This window comes from Saccopteryx leptura, chromosome 2, assembly GCF_036850995.1.
Source record: "Saccopteryx leptura isolate mSacLep1 chromosome 2, mSacLep1_pri_phased_curated, whole genome shotgun sequence".
In the NCBI taxonomy this organism is placed as follows: Eukaryota; Metazoa; Chordata; class Mammalia; order Chiroptera; family Emballonuridae; genus Saccopteryx; species Saccopteryx leptura.
Genome location: NC_089504.1, coordinates 77491514 through 77504574, shown reverse-complemented (window position 1 = coordinate 77504574; position 13061 = coordinate 77491514). Strand labels below are relative to the sequence as shown.

Sequence of the window (13061 nt, the reverse complement as noted above, 5' to 3'; positions counted from 1 at the left end):
ATGTTATTTTATTAAAAAGATTTAGATCTTAATTAAAATGTAAAGATTAACTAGACTTCATAATAACAATGCTAATTTCCTTCCTATGATATTCCCATAGCTTTTAAAATAAACTGTGCATGTATGGTACCTATTTATTAGTTTAAGATGAAGAACACAAAAAATGATATGCAAAATATTAAGCCACATTCACTAAGCAAACACTTGGGATTTAGGTGTGTAATAAGAGTAAAACAAAATTTAAAAAAACATTCTTTTTTTTTTTTTTTTTTTTGCATTTTTCTGAAGCTGGAAATGGGGAGGCAGTCAGACAGACTCCCACATGCGCCTGAACGGGGTCTACCCGGCATGCCCACCAGGGGGCGATGCTCTGCCCCTCTGGGGCGTCACTTTGTTGCATCCAGAGCCATCCTAGTGCCTGAGGCAGAGGCCAAAGAGCCATCCTCAGCTCCCGGGCCATCTTTGCTCCAATGGAGCCTCAGCTACGGGAGGGGAAGAGAGAGACAGAGAGGAAGGAGAGGGGGGGGGTGGATGGAGAAGCAGATGGACGCCTTTCCTGTGTGCCCTGGCCGGGAATCGAACCCGGGACTCCTGCACGCCAGGCTGACGCTCTACCACTGAGCCAACCAGCCAGGGCCTACAAAACATTCTAATTAAGAAAAATCCATATCAGCTAAAATAAGCATTACAGTTCTGAGTATCATTTGAAAGAAAATATTTTTCAGAAAAACACAGTTTTTTGAAAGCATAAATAATTTTTTTTAAAAATGGTGGCCTTGGCCAGTTGGCTCAGTGGTAGAGTATTGGCCCAGTGTGCAGATTTCCTGGGTTTGATTCCCAGTCAGGGAACAGAGAAGAAGTGGCCATCTGCTTCTCTGACCCTCTCTATCCTCTTTCTTTCTCTATCTCTCTCTCCCGCTTCCTCTCCCACTGCCATGGCTCGACTGGTTCAAGTGCACTGAGGACGGTTCCATGGAGCCTCCACCTCAGATGGTAAAAATAGCTCAGTAGTGAGTTTGGCCCCAGATGAGTAGAGAACCTGCCCCAGATGGAGGCTGCCAGGTGGATACCAGCTGAGGCGCATGCGGGGGTCTGTTTCTCTATCTCCCATCCACTCACTTAAACAAAAATAATAATAATAATAAAAATAAAAATAAAAGAAAATGGCAAGTTTGTTTTCTTATCAAAAAAATATCTTACTCCATAGAATACTCAGAATGTTAATACTGCCATGATGTTTAACTGAATATTCTTCTTACCTGCTAGAGATACCTAAATGATGCCTAATTGAAAGCTGTATCCATGACTCAATTCTCAGTTTCACATTTTTCTCCTCAGAGCTTTTCTCTCAGAAAATGTGCCCATTCTCTTAGCTTATGGTCTCATCTATGTCTGAAAGAATATATAATCCATAATCTAGCCCTCACTCTCTCACAATCACCAATCCTCCATTTTCAACTTTCTGCACAACACCTCCACTTGGAGTAGCTATTACTACTTTAACATGATAAAACTGAAATCCATATTCTGATACTATTTTTGTCTTAAACTTCAACTTTTGTCAATCCATCCATTTTTGCAACTAATAGTTATTAAGACCCATTATCTGGCTATACACACTTTTAAAAAGCCTCCAAGTCATTATTAACAGCATCTTTCCTTAAGTCCCATCTATCTGTCAACTAAGAAGCAGACACATCAAGATATAAACACCTTGTTTTCTTATTATGTAACATATTTAATAGAAACCCCTGTTATTTATTTCATCTCTATCATTGATGTCATCTGATCCCTAAATCTAAATTTATTTTGTGCTCCATATTTACTGCTAATAAAAACTCTCCAAAGGACCTGAGAATGAATATAAAGTAAGATCCAGGGATAGGATGAAAAATGTGAGTTTAAAGAATAAAACAAGGGTATCTACTATATTCTAATTTTTTAAAGCTATAATGTTAATTGTTTTTATTTTATTTCTACTTAAAAGTATTTTAAACACTAAATAAGGTCATGGACCTCTTAATGGAAATATGTTCTAAAAAATACATCATTAGGTGGTTTCGTTTTTGCATGATGCACTTACACAAACTAAGATGGTACGACCTACTACTCTAACTGTACGTGCTATACTTTTACATGGTTTTCAGTGCAGTAGGTGTGCTTACATAAGCATCACCAGAAATACGTAATGTGCTATGCTACCACATTATGACAGCTACAACAAAACTCCTAGGCAATAGGAATATTTCAGCTCCATTATAATCATATAGGACCACTGAAGTATATGCAATCCTCCACTGACCTAAATATCATTATGCAATATACTGTACATACAAAAGTAGTCTGTGATAAGTGTATAATGTATTAAGAAACAATAAAAAAAAGCAGCCCTGTATCCACAACCACCCAAGTAAAAAGCACAACTTTACCATTATCTCTGAAGTCTCGTGTATGTCCCCTGATCCTCTAACAGGGGTAAGCACTGTCCTGAAATTTTGGTTCTCACTCTTCTCTTGCTTTTCCTTACAGTCTGAAGACATACAATCCCTATGTAATGTATTGTACAGTTTAGCTTATTTTTAAAGTTTATATAAATTAATCCATACTACATATATTGTGGAATGCTATTTTTGCTCAATATATATTACATTCCCAAATTCATCCAAATTGATAGATGTACCCGTGTTTCGTCATTATTGGAGTGTAATATTATTCCATTATGTAAATATGCTATTATATATTTATCCATCTCTTACCAGTGTATATTTCAGTTGCTTCCCTTTTAGAGGAAGGGGGTATGCAAGCAATGCTGCTTTTTGAATACTCCTGGGCATGTATGTCTCCTGATACACATGAGGAAGAATTTTAGCCCAACTGATATTTTTCAATACAGATTATAATCTAGTAATGAGCCATTAAGTCAATTTAGTCATCACAATCAGCTTTTTTTTTAAGTAGTATAGAATACAATAGAAAATATCAAAGTGATATGCACAAATTCTTAGCAAAAAATAAAATGCCTACAAGAATATACTTATGAAAGAAGCAGACATACTATATTAAATAAACTATCTCCTAAATTTTTTGCAGTGCTTAATTTAGAATTTCTAATTTTTGTAAATACTTTAAAATTTATATTTAACATATACATTGTTATATTTTTACTTTTATTATACATAGTAAGGATAGTTATTATGTAAAACTTTTATTTCATGCGTACATACTAGATCATGAAGTAAAATTTATTTTTTTCTGACTGGGATCATATTAATAAAAATTTGAAAAACATTGCTCTAGTTATATATACTCAGAGGTAAAATCACTAAGTCATGGGCTAGATGCACTTCAAGAGTTCTCAATTGCTCATCTGTAGCAACCTTTGACTCTTACACTTGATTTTTTACAAATCCAATAGATATAAATGACACCTAAACATGGTTTTCATTTCTGTTTCCTATTTTAATTACTGGAGCATATCAAAATGACGTCAATCAAACAGCACAAAAATAGATCCATAAATATGGCCAATCTACAATTCATAGCTCATTTTTCTCTTCTCATCTAAGTCTTATCCTTCTTCAGATTCAATTTCTACCTCTTCCATGAGCCATTCCCAAATATCACAGTAATTTTGGCCATTTCTAAATTTCTGTGTTGGCTACATTATTCACTTGACACATAACATATTACCTAATCTGCTAAGGTTTCCTCTATGTACTCAAACTAGCTCCCAAACAAGATTAGTAAATGTTGATGAATGAGATTGACACTGAATTATAAATTCATTCATGTAAAATTAATCTTTAAATAAAAAAGCATAATATTGTGTGAAATTAGTTAACCAAAACTATCAGATTCTGGTAATTAGTTTGATAAATTTGATATTATATTACATAATCATTAGAGTAATAAATTAGATAAAGATGTACTCCCAATAGAGGAGGGTTAATAAATTAAGCCCTCAAAGATTTGTAAAATTTTGTATAATTCAAAATATTTTTCTAATAAAATATACCTGCAATGATCTACTTTCTATAATGAAAGCACAAGTATCTATAATTGCCATTTATTTTATAATTTAGCCCTATGAAACTTTTTCAAAAAACTTTTCTAGATAGAGCACGTTCTTAATGGTCTGGCTTGAGTTAATATTAAAATAGCAAACAGAACTTAGAGGAATCATAAAACAAAAAGGGTGACAAGAGAAAGTATGTCTGCAACAATAATCTATTATGAATAAGCCATGAAATGAATAATTTACATTATGGTCAAAAGAAGTCTATAGAGTAAGAAAATGATAGTGAGTATAAAAAGCAGTAAAAAAGGCGGGGCAGTAGCAAAAAACCTAAAACTCTATCAGGCAATACTTGAGCATAGTTAATATATATATTATTTATATGACCTATTTTCAAATGGACATGAAAGTTTTAATAAAAAAAAGATACATGATGAAACCACAACTAAAACAATGGTAAATAGAGAAAGAAGAAGGGGTAAGAGAATTAACTATAATTGAGAATCAAAACTTATTTTTGAGCTTCCAAGAAGGTAAGGAAACAGGGAAATATAGAAAAATTATCATCAAATTAAATACATTATATAGGTTATTAGCATAATAATGCTATCTAATGCAATTTTAGAAGGGGGATTTATTATGTGACCTATTTTATAACTAACAATGAAAAAGTTAAAGCATAGTCCTACCAAAAGAAGTTATATGACAATTTTTACACTATTATCAATAAAATGTTATCATATTAGACTGCACCTCTATGAAAGTAGTTATGCACCACCTAAAAACACAGAATGTGTGTGTAACTTTCTAGTAATTTAAGACTTCTATAAGCTAAAGGAGTTGTCATTCTTAATTATTACTCTATTTCATAGAATACAAATTTTGAAAATTAAGAGCTATTCAATATTATTCAGGGGGACAAGAAAACAATGGTTTCCAATCCAACATGTAAGGAACTTAGAAGTCATAGCTCCTGTTCACAGAACATGAAAAAAAAGGGAACAAACTGAAAATCAACAACTGTGTAGATCTATCAGAGAATTGAGGTCATAGTGCAAACTACTGTTCTCAAACCTGAAGAGTCAAACAGGCAGATACAGAAAATCACAATTTACCAGAGCAGAAATCCTGGAGCAAAGACTTCATGACAACAGTCCCAAAGTAGAAAAAACCCTAATCTATAATTAACAAATTGCTGGAGAATCAGTGCAGATAATGTTTGAGAGTTAAAAAGTCCAGGAGGACCCTAGCCAGGTAGGTCAATTGGTTAGAGTATTGTCAAGAAACACCAGAGTTGTGGGTTTAATTCCCATAAGGGCACATACAAAAATCAACCAATGAATGCATAAATAAGTGGAACAACAAATCAATCTCTCTCTCTCTCTCTAAAATCAGTCAATAATTATTTTTTAAAGTCCAGGCGGGCCCAGTCTTAGGAGAGTTCCCACACCTTCATGAGTTTTACATATTTGAACCCTGTCTGGTTGACACAATTAAGACTGGAGAAAAATACTTTCCTGTTTCCTACTGGGAGAGGCAAAATATAGCCATTTTAAAGTATGTCCAAAGCATTCATTGCTTCTTAAGAAGGCCTGACCTCTAGAGAAACTATTTTACCAAAGCCTACCGGGTTTTACCAGAGACTAATCAACCTGGAGGAAGTCAAATACTCGACTTCAACACCTTCTATCTTGCCTATCCCTTCTGAGGGGTACAAAACCAAACAGCACTTGTGAAGGTCACATCCTAATGGCACCTACAGAATCTTTTCCCGCCCCTTCACACCTCACCACTACATCAATAGGGCTTCTACATAATAACTGAAAACACTGTGTCTCAGATGACAATTAGTAAGTCCCTAGAGCAGCGGTTCTCAACCTGTGGGTTTTTAAATAAAATATGTATTTCCGATGGCTTTAGGCGACCCCTGTGTTTTGGTCGTTCGACCCCCGCCGGGGTCGCGACCCACAGGTTGAGAACCGCTCCCTAGAGAAACCCAAATAAAAAAGGACACCAAAGCAGAATTTAGCCTCTGACACCTACAGCTACAACAAACAGTAAACACTGCCTAACCTGATCATATATAAGGCCAATTTACTTTGGTACTTTTTACTGTGTGCCAAATTAACCATGGTTTCCAGTTTTTGATCAAACACCATTCCACATGTTGCTGTGAAGGTAGTTGTTTAGATGTGATTAACATTTAAATTAGTGGACTCTGAGTAAAGCAGATAACTGCTCCATAATGTGACTGGGCCTCATCCAATCAGTTGAAGGCCTTCCGAAAAATACTGTTCTCTAAGGAAGAAGAAATTTCACCTCCGAAGTGCTAACATCAACTCTTCCCTGTGTCTCCCATCCAGCCAACCTGTCTTTCAGAATTCAGATTTGCCAGCCCATAACTGCATGAGTCAATGCCTTAAAATCAATCAATTTATCTCTCACAATATCTCTCAGTCTCTCTCTGTATCACCCCCATGTAACTTTTGGTCCCAGTTAGGACTTTGGTCTTAAAATTTCAAGTAGATGGATTCTGCCACCAACCTGAATGAGCCTGGAAGCAGCAGATTCTCTCCAAACTAAGCCCCTAGATGAGAACATGGCCCAATCAAACCCTTGATTTAAAAAAACAAAAACAACCTTAAGCACCAGCCCAGTAGGTCAGTTGGTTAGTGTCCTCCCAATATGCCAGTGTTGCAAGTTTGATCCACAGTCAAGACACATGCAAGAAACGACCAGGGAATGCAGGCGTGAGTAGAACAGCAAATTGATATTTCTCTCTCTCTCTAAAGTCAATAAATAAAAATTAAAAAGAAAAACTTATCATATCCTGAGCAGAGGACCTTAAATGCCCAGTTGCCTGACTCACAACAACTTAATAAATGTATGCGTTATTTTAAGGCACTAGTTTGTGATAATTTGGTATAGAGCAAGAGAAAAACAAATATAAGTCAATCTATTCTACTTTAGAATTTATTCTACAAAATAAAGGAGAGAAGGACCATAGGCATTATAAATCTTGACAGTATATACATTTATATATATGGCACAACCTAATAATGCTAAGAACAGGAAACGAAGTCCTCTAATTTTACTTTGTAAGTTTACTTCAAAATGCAGAAGAAAGGCTAAAAAGTAAAAGTATGATAATTTTCTTATTTTTTTTCCAGGGTGCCCTTGAGAGATACTCTCTAGATTTTTCATACTATGTTAGAACTAAGAGATATAGCATTTAATATAACATATAAATAATAAACTTAATCATAAGAACAATATAGACTCTAAAGCAGGGGTCCCCAAACTACAGCCTGCGGGCCGCATGCAGCCCCCTAAGGCCATTTATCTGGCCCCCGCCGCACTTCCAGAAGGGCACCACTTTCATTGGTGGTGAGAGCGACGCAAAGTGCAGCATCGCTCACGTAAAGTACTACTTCCGGTGACACAGGACACACGCGTCACAGCTCCGGAAGCACGTCATAGCACTTGTTTCGGCTAGCAGTGACAAATATGGAACGGGACATTGACCATCTCATTAGCCAAAAGCAGGCCCATCATTCCCACTGAAATACTGGTCAGTTTGTTGATGATTTAAATTTACTTGTTCTTTATTTTAAATATTGTATTTGTTCCCGTTTTGGTTTTTTACTTTAAAATAAGATATGTGCAGTGTGCATAGGGATTTGTTCATAGTTTGTTTTATAGTCTGGCCCTACAATGGTCTGAGGGACAGTGAACTGGCCCCCTGTGTAAAAAGTTTGGGGACCCCTGCTCTAAAGCTTCCAAATTATCAACATGGGAGTATATGCACACATATACACACAAAAGCATACACCAAAAAAAAGAAGACTTGTAACGAATTTTAAAAACAAAGAAACATTAAAAACAAAATTATAAGGTCAATCAGAGTACAAACACCAAATAAGTATGTTGCATCAAGAAAACCAAATGAGATGAATTTACCTTTAAAAAGGTAAAGATGTGTAGATTTGAATTAAAACACAAAACCCAATCAAATATTACATACAGAGATTCATCTAAAGATGCAATGTAAAAGGATGAACAAAATATAACAAATTAATAAAAAGAAAGCTAGAAGAAAGATAATGGTTTAAGAAAAAATAAAGATATAATCTGAGTGACCAAAGAGATGAAAAAGTAAGAATGAATGTATGAATCTTTTTATGTTCTTAATCCCATAGTCTCCACCTTCCTCTAGAATTCTACTAACTCAAACCCTCTAGCATTGTGTATTTTTTATTTCCTTTTCCATTAATTTTAAATATTTTGCCTAATATTTTTTAAAGTACAGAATCTTCTTTCTCTTCAATGTCAAAATTCCTAATTCTTTTCCATTATTTTATTAGAATTAAGTGATCTCTTAAAATGTCATATGCTAATTCTTGTGTTGCTTTCTAAAATCACTAAATACTTCATTATTGCTGAATTTTTTGTGTGACAGAGACAGAGAGAGGGACAGATAAAGAAAGACAGAAAGGAAGGGAGAGAGATGAGAAGCATCTATCTATTCTTCATTGTAGCTTCTTAGTTGTTCATTGATTGGTTTCTCATCTGTGCCTTGACTGGGGGGGGGGGCTGCAGCAGAACGAGTGACCCCTGGCTCAAGCCAGTGACCTTGGGCTCAAGCCAGCAACTATGGGGTCCTATCTATGATCCCATACTCAAGCCAGTAACCCTGTGCTCAAGCTGTTGAGGCCGTGTGCAAGTCGGATGAGGCTGCACTCAAGCCCGTGACCTTGAGGTTTCGAACTTGGGTCCTATGTGTCACAGTCTGACACTCTGTCCACTGCGCCACTGCCTGGTCAGGCCATATTTGCTCGATTTAATCTTTTTCACAAATCACACTTTTGCAGCACTTTACAACATTGACCATCTTTTGCTTCTTAAAACTGCTTTTTCAATTCATGAGATACTACATTATACTTCTCTCTCTCTCCCTGAAAAGTCATTTCATCTCTTTTACTGCAATTTGCTCTTCCTTTCACCCATTAACAATATTAGCAAATATCCTATTCTCAGGATTCTCACTGTTTAAACTCTGCCCTCTTACTATAACATTAAATATCTACATCTTAAAAAAAAACTCCCTCCCAAGGGTCAGATCCAGGCTTTCAACAGTTTGCTAAAAATCTCTAAATGGAATTCCTACCAATAACTTAAATACAAATTATCTAAAAGAAGATCAAAACCTTAATCCTCACAGTAAATTGTAACTCCTGATAATAACCCTTTTTCTGATAATAAAGCTACTGTTCTCTGATTTCTCCAGGCTAAAAACCTAATAGTCACTTTCAAATTACTGTCAAGTCCTGTGGTTCTAATTTACATACCTTTCATTCCTGCAAACTTAATAGTTCAGGTTCAAGTCATTACTCTTAGAGTATGAAGAAAACTCCTAATAGATTATTCTACTTTCTGCTTTTCTTTTATTTTCATAGACTGCAGCTCAGTTAACTCAAGTCCCTAATGAAAAACCCAGATAGACTGCTTTGGCCTTCCAGTAAATCCAATTTTTTCTTTCAAGCAACCTAGGCCTTTCCTTAATATAACTACAAAATAACATTAGTCTTATCTCAGTCTACACTCTTATATGTTATCTATGAAACAAACTGTAAACTTCATTATTACCCAAACATACCTTATACTCCTACCTTCATTTATTTTGCACATCACCCTGGGCACATCCTCCTACAATCTCTACCTATTAAAATCCACTTCAGTACTTCAAGATGTTTCCATAGAACATGATCAATCCTTCCTTTGAATCTTTATAATATTCTGCTTATGACTCCCTCATGGCACTTACCATATATTGGTTCTTTTTAATTTATATCATACATTCAACAATATTCAATGAGCATCTATTATGTGCTAGGCAATATGGTAAATATTAGGTGCCGGGTAAACAAGGGTCAATGGGTACACAGGAGTCCCCACTCTCACAGAACCTGTAATCAAGTGTATGGTTATTTGATTCCACCCTACTCCTCAAAGACATTTAAAATATCATTACAGCCAAGAATTATAATTCTGAATTTTCCACAGTATTAACACAAGATAGTATATATATTTAATACAATATTTTGTTAAACTAAACTGAAAATATAGCTGGTGGAAAGTTATCACCATCATTGCACCAAAATAAATGTATTGTAAGCTAAGAAACTAGGGGCCTAAAAAACAGGTTAATACCTGAAAATCAAATAATTTCTCTAATGAGAATTAAATATTTTATAGATAAGGTAAGTAATTCTACTCAAACAGTAAATTAAATAATATTTAACAAAGGAAGAAGTAAAATAAGAATTTAGTAAAAAGAGGGGAAAATCCATTGTCATTTAAAAATATTAACATTTTTAAAATGGTATGCTATAGGTATCTATATCTGATGAACTGAGTATTCCCTAAAACCGTGATGGCGAACCTTTTAATAAAATCTGCCCACTTTTGCAGTGCTGGTCAACCTGGTCCCTCCCGCCCACTAAGTAGGCCGTTCCAGCTTTCATGGTGGGCGGTAGTGGAGCAACCAAACCAAGCTACAATTGGCCCACCATGAAAGCTGGACTGCCCACTATTGGGCAGGAGGGACCAGGTTGACCAGCACTGCAAAAGTGGACGGTTTTTATAAAAAGATTCGCCATCATGGCCCTAAAACTTAATGCTAACGGATATCAAAAACAGAGCCAAAATTTATTTTACTCTGTAGAACACAGTTGTAAATGAGAAAGTGATTGCTAAGCCTACATCAACATTTTTTCAAACCCTGAGTCATGAGGTGTCTATATTACTTGCTTTTCCCAATGAAATGTGAGTACAGATAAGGTTTGCCACTTTCACTCATTTGAGGAATCCAATGAACAATGTGAACTGAGGAACGAAATTGAGACAGAGGAGAGATCAGAGGGACCAGAGGAAAAAGAAGACAGAGGGAAAGGGGATGATAGGATGGGATAAACCTGAAGGGAAGGGGGAAGGGTACTATGAGGAGGGGGGCAAGGAAGATGTTGAGGGGAATATGGGGGAGGGGGGATGCATTCAGGTGACACTAGAATCTGTGTAAACACAATAAATTAAAATCAATAAAAAATAAAATAAATAATAAGTCATATATTTGTATCAATTTGACAGCTTAGCCTAGCCTAATTAACACAGTAGGCACATGACTATATACATCTGACATTGTTTGATATGCTAGTCATATATACAACTATTTTTTCCACAACAAATTGACTAAAGTTATTTCTAAAATTTCATCATTATAGTATTATGATATTTATTATAAAGAACAAAATATTCAAAAGGTACAAATTTCAAATTTATGTCAAATAGGAATCTATAATCCATTTTCAAAAGTTTATATAGATGCAGAAAATAAAAAAATAATTAAATCTTTTATCTAGTTTAACTTTCACTTTTAGTTATTTAATAAAGCAAATTTATAACAATAAACAGCCTAAGATCAAAGTTCTCATGCAAGGAAGGTAAACAGAATCAAAAGCTAGAAGAGAATAGTTGCTAAAAAAGACACTCCTTTTCACCCAGAAAAAATTATAGATAACTTAGCCCATTATAAGCAATTGGATACAAAATGAACTGAAATATTATAGCATGATATAAGCTATTCTTACAATAAATTTCTTTTACCTTTATTTTGAAGATGTTTATACCTTGAAAATGGTTTCTGGAATCACTAACCACATGGATTTTTGCAGTGATAATATACTGATTGTATAAATCATACAAAACAATATATTAATAATTATATAGTCAATATATTATATATTTATTACATAAAGTTATATATGTTAGTATAATTTACTGATTATACATAAAAGGTAGAATGTGCTAATTCAAAAATACAAACTCTCAGGCCCTGGCCGGTTGGCTCAGTGGTAGAGCGTCGGCCTGGCGTGCAGAAGTCCCGGGTTCGATTCCCGGCCAGGGCACACAGGAGAAACACCCATCTGCTTCTCCACCCCTCCCCCTCTCCTTCCTCTCTGTCTCTCTCTTCCCCTCCCGCAGCGAGGCTCCATTGGAGCAGAGATGGCCCGGGCGCTGGGGATGGCTCCTTGGCCTCTGCCCCAGGTGCTAGAGTGGCTCTGGTCGCAACAGAGTGACGCCCTGGAAGGGCAGAGCATTGCCCCCTGGTGGGCAGAGCGTCGCCCCCTGGTGGGCGTGCCGGGTGGATCCCGGTCGGGCGCATGCAGAAGTCTGTCTGACTGTCTCTCCCCGTTTCCAGCTTCAGAAAAATAAAAAAAATAAAAATAAAAAAAAAATAAAAACCTCTCAAAAGATCAAACAGAATCATCCAGTTATTGTTGATTTTTTTTACAAATGAAACCATTTGAAAATTTGTAAGTTTCAGGAGTGAATGATGGCCCTGGCCAATTACCTTAGTGGTAGAGCATAAGCCCCATGTGAAGATGTCCCAGGTTCAGTTCCCAGTCAGGGCACACAGAAAAGAGGCCATCTGCTTCTTCACTCCTACCCCTCCCCTTCTTTCTCTCGCTTTCTCTTTCTTCTCTTCCAATAGCCATGGCTAGAATGGTTTGGGTGCTTAGGATGGCTCCATAGAGCCTCAGCCTCAGGCAGTAAAAATAACTCAGTTGCCAGACCAACAGATGGTCCTAGAAGGGCAGGATATCCCCCCTAGTGGGCTTGCTGGGTGGATCCCAGTCAGAGCACCTGCAACGGTCTGTCTGTCTCCCTTCTTCTCACATAAAGAAATAATAATAATAAAAAAAATTTAAAATTTTTAAAAAGTAAATTTAAAATTTTTAAAAAGTAAACCAGGTCCTGGCTGGTTTACTCAGTGGTAAAGCATCAGACCGGCATGTGGAAGTCCCAGGTTCAATTCCCAGTCAGGGCACACAGAATAAGTGCCCATCTGCTTCTCCACCCTTCTCCCCTCCTTCCTCTCTGTCTCTCTCTTCCCCTCCCACAACCAAGGCTCCATTGGAGCAAAGTTGGCCCAGGCACTGAGGATGGCTCCATGGCCTCCACCTCAGGCACTAGAATGGCTCCTGCA

General features: G+C 36.2%; 1 protein-coding gene across 7 annotated transcripts in view; it reads right to left on the bottom strand.

Moving 5' to 3' along the window:
• CNTLN (centlein) overlaps positions 1-13061 on the bottom strand; it is a 360970-nt gene that overhangs the window by 273243 nt on the left and 74666 nt on the right. The gene's annotated exons all lie outside the window — the stretch shown is intronic.